Source organism: Panicum virgatum, chromosome 3N (genome assembly GCF_016808335.1).
Source record: "Panicum virgatum strain AP13 chromosome 3N, P.virgatum_v5, whole genome shotgun sequence".
Lineage (NCBI taxonomy): Eukaryota > Viridiplantae > Streptophyta > Magnoliopsida > Poales > Poaceae > Panicum > Panicum virgatum.
The window spans coordinates 3,356,568-3,361,317 of record NC_053147.1 but is presented as its reverse complement, the minus strand read 5'-3'; the positions used below and the strand labels follow the sequence as shown (position 1 = coordinate 3,361,317).

General features: G+C 45.1%; 1 pseudogene; it reads right to left on the bottom strand.

The window, feature by feature from the left end:
- Positions 1–337: 337 nt before the first annotated feature.
- LOC120663771 lies at positions 338–4,750 on the bottom strand (annotated as a pseudogene).

Sequence of the window (4,750 nt, the reverse complement as noted above, 5' to 3'; positions counted from 1 at the left end):
GACATGAACCAAACAGCAAACACGGCCTAAGTCTGCTCATCATCTAGCTCGGAGCAGGCAGCGCCAGCCGCCAGGAGACACGTGTCCAGTGGTTGGCTGCTTGGTTTGGGTGATGAAATTCCAGCTGATACCTGCTACAATAAGCCCATAACCAACTCCTGGCCCACTGGAACTCAAGGCCATACATGACACTATCCATACGTGTGGTATGGCATGGCATGGCACTAGGCTGAACCTTAAAGAATCCTCAATTCATGAGAAGAAAGAAAGATCCAGCCGCCACGCCAATTCCATCCAGGCATACATGAGGCAAATATAAGGCCATGAGAAACCAGGCTGGGAACAATTATGCCTTTCCAAGGGTAAAAACAAAATACTACTACAGTACTGGCATTTGGCCCACAGAAACGTGTGCCTTGCCAAATGCAGTGCAAACAAACAAACAAGCACGAGATTCAAGCAACAGTACATGTTGCCATGGAGCCATATGACACTATCCAATCCAGGAAGAAACCAAGCCAAGCGGACATATTGACATTTACACGGTAGTGATATATACAAATACAGATGGTACTTGTATATCTTAAGCCAAGATGGATCTCTGTTGACAGCCAGAGGAAGCAGACCATGGCACTATCCCAGGACAGAAAAGCTCCATCTCTCCTGCAGCAACGGCTGCATGTAGAACTCTCTTACGACACCATGTCCCTGTTCTGCAAACTGCAAGCAGGGCACCCACCAATGGACCACTAGTCTTGATCTGATTCAATCTTATTAAACAGATTGCACGAACACTACTCATCCAGTGCAGCTTCTCAACAGTCGCAGCTGATATATGCACCTCAGCTCCACATGGAGGGACTAAAGAATGCGTTCCTTAATCCTTACATCTCTGGACAGCTAAAGAATTCACATGTACAGATCAGCCAGCCTTCGTCAGGAAGCCTGGCACACCAGCTATACCATATGTCATAGCAGCATAAACAAATCACATATGCATGCACACATTCAGGTGATGAACAGGACAGAAACCCACTCAGCTACTACTACCTAAGGATCTTACAAATGAGCGCCGCCACCAGACCTGGAAGGCCCTCATAAGGTTCGGGCACTCCCGGCCTTGCCTGCTGAAAGCCTCAAACCACTCCATGAACAGCACCTGCTGCTGAGCCAACGTGAGCGTCAACAGCGCTTGCCCTATTCCTTCCTCCAGGGTCTTCACATTGAGGCCCTTTGGATACCTCCGGAGCCAACTGAAATCTACCAGCATTGGCCTGAACCAGGCCTGAAAGAAGCTGAACCTTTTGTCCCCAGTACAATGGAGCTTCCCATTCCCCATGGCGATAAAAATTGTTGCTGAAATCCGGCTGAGTTCATGACGTACCATAGGTGACACCTGCTCGTGCATGCTTCTGAGAGCCTTTTTGTTGGCCCATGCATCAACAAATTCCTCACCCATCTGCCAGTCTGTTATAATCTGCAGCAACCAGTTGGTGTCCTCAACTAACTTGTAGATTCCCTCAAGTGGTCCTTTTCCAACTGACGAAATGGAGGCTTGATCAGCAGGGACCAAATCCAAAGATTCTTCAAATAATCCCACCAGAGAATTCAGGCAAGAATGGCAAATACTGTAAAAGCTCCTCTTGTCCAGCTCTTTATCACCCTTTACTGTAAATACTTTGACAGGATACCATTGACTAAATTCCGCAGCTCTTTCCGAGCATTATTGTTGGTCCCCTTTCTGATGGAATCTACTAGTTCAACTACCAGTTCTGCAGATGAGGTGGGTCTTTGTGGCTGTAACCTTGCCAGCAGATTTCTGAAAGCTGCTTCATACCAAGAATGCTGAGAAAGCAATTTCTTGATTATGTCATCTTCAGATTCATTCCATGGAACAGCCTCAAGATACTTTAGACTGTTGTTAACTCCTCTGTCAAACATAAGTGACAAGGATACCTGAGAAATTTATTTAGGCAATAAGCAAAAATGTTTAGAATAAGTTACAGGAAACTAATTCACATTTAAAAAGTGGCAAATCTAATGCAATAATGACATAAATTTCTATGCATAAAAGTACACTTCACAGAATCTGCACTGCCTTAAGATGGTAGGATGGATCATTACCACTCTTAAGATCATATGGAAGTATTTCAGAATACAAAAGTGGATTGATTATCATCATGGTTGCTGTTGCAAACCAATAGTGCAATATGTAGCTTTGAGGTGCAATACCATCACATGTTAGAGAAGATCTCAAGCATGAGGCAGATAGGCTCCTTTTGTTATATGGAACACTGAAACTCACACTCTTTTAAGAAAAAGTATCTTAAAAAAGCGAACAGTACCATGATGTCTCCAATTGGTGAAACTACAAAACTCAGCACCGAATGTATCTTAGTTTCTATGTCTAGCAGTTTCCATTTCAAGTTCGAGCTACTTTGGTTTTATGTAATATTTTGCAAGAACCTTTGTTTCTCCTCCTTAAATGATTTGGCGCATGCTCCTGCTGTATTTTTCAAAAAAAAAAACTACTACTACTAAACTCAAGGAAATAAGTCTAAAGTTGTATCCCCCAGAGGCAAAAAAATATCAATGGGTGGGCACGTGTCTAGAATTAGTGTACAAATCAGTAAACAAACTGATGGGACTTCCCTAAACAGGAAGAAGCCAACCTCTAATAAGAATTTCCCTAAAGCAGTCATTTCAATTTCATTCTTAGTAATTCACTAAACACAAGCACATTCTATATTAAAATAAAGACAGGATGGAAGACAGAGGAAACTTAGTCAATTCAGCAGGCTACACAAACTTAAATGAACACCAATATTTAGGAGTTTGCTTGACTTATCTAATGGCCCAAGTGTACGATGCAAACTCAACACCTAGTGCAAGTCGAAGCAAGGGTGTAACTTCCTCAAACTTGCAGCGATAAGCTTCCTCTTATAGGTACATTCCAGACTGAGGAACAAAATACCCACTCGGCCACTCCATTACACAGCCACAATTAACTGAGGGTCAAATCTTTTGTACCATTTCAGGTGCCAACAACCAAAATAGTAGTACTAGCCAAGAAGCATAATTAATATCTTTAACTAGTCAAAATAAGAAGAACATTTCTCTGGTTGACTTGCCTTTATTTCCCAATAACTCGAACAGTACCATGTTCTAGCGCATGAGATGGTTCGACAAATTTTAAAAATGTTTAGCGAGATCCCTATTGTCACCACATTAATGATATCAATGTTGCATCTACAGTGAGAGATTCGCATCAATAGAGCGAGCAGCTAATTGAAAAGTGCGCAAATAACAGCCCCAGTCTCATGTAACAAAAACCCAGGAATTCTGACGGTTTTAAATATATTGAGACAGCAGAAAACATATTGACTTCTGCTTTAATCCAAAATAATAATAACCATGAAAAGTTGGTTGGATCATAATATAGATGTGAAGACAAGTACAATATGATAAAGTTAAAAACACTCGGAATTTTTAAACTGATAGAACAAAGACAATAAGAAATATCGTCGAAAACAGTGGCATGAAAACAGATTGGAATTTTTTTGGAAAGGAAAAACAATGATATAATATAACGGTACAAAATGAAGGTGGAGCTTAAAAAGTAGCTGCTTTAATGTTTGTAAATTGAAGATGCTCTAACGAGGGGAATGAGGAAAAATATCAAAACCAGAATGCACTTTAATGATTTTACTATCCATGCTTTACCGATAGTGTACTCATTTAGCCAACAAGAAAACTCAGTAAAATATGATGTAATGATGAAACTGACAGCATGGTTCCATGGCCAAATTTACAAACACAATGAACAGTGTTGCTTATTAGAGGTTGTTCAAGGATATCAAGCCCGTATTTCTCTACTATTCCAATTTGAGCACGAACTAGGAAATAACGCAACCTCTCACCTCCGTATATTAATATTTACCAGATTCTAAAAATAGGTCAATACTAAAATAGTAAAATTAGCACTCTGCACTACACTAGATTAGCACCACAGTAAAAGTTGCAATCTTTCAGAAGATGCGCAAATTCATGAACAAAGCAACCATATTCAACAACAAAAGCGTAAATTTGCGCAGAAATCAACAAATTGGGGCAGAGAGCTCACCTCGAGAACACCGATGGCTCGCGCGACGCCACCACGAGCAAGCCGCCTCATCGCAGCCGTCTCGTCTTCGTCTTCCAACATCATCCCCACCACCTCCCTGAAGGACTCCACCTCCACCTTTCCTTCCACCGCCACCTCGCCGCCTCGTCCCCGAAGAATCTTCCTCACCACCTTGCTCTCCCTGCGCACCCTCTCCACCTCTTCCACCTCCAAGACGACGCCTTTCTCAACCAGTCTCAGACGCAGCATTTCCCTCGGCCTATCCACCGCCGCCGCAGGAGGGGGCGGGGGCGGGGGCGGGGGCGGGGGCGGAGGCAGGGCGGGCGGCGGGCACTCGGTGACGGGCGGCAGCCGCGAGGAAACACACGAACCCGCGGCGGCAGCGAAGGATGGGTCATCGATGGGGGATACGCGCCCCGGGGAGCGGATGCGGCGGGAAAGCGGCGGCGCGAGCTGGTGCGGCGGCTTGGCTCGCGGCGGCGCCGGGAGGGGGCTCCGGCTGGCGGCCGCGGTGGAGGGGTCGAGGCCGAAGGAGCAGCACCAGGGCGGGCGCGGCGGGGGCGCCTTGCGGCGGCTCCGGCGGCGGTGCGCGGTCGCCGCCGGCGACGCGCTCGTCGTCGTCGGCAT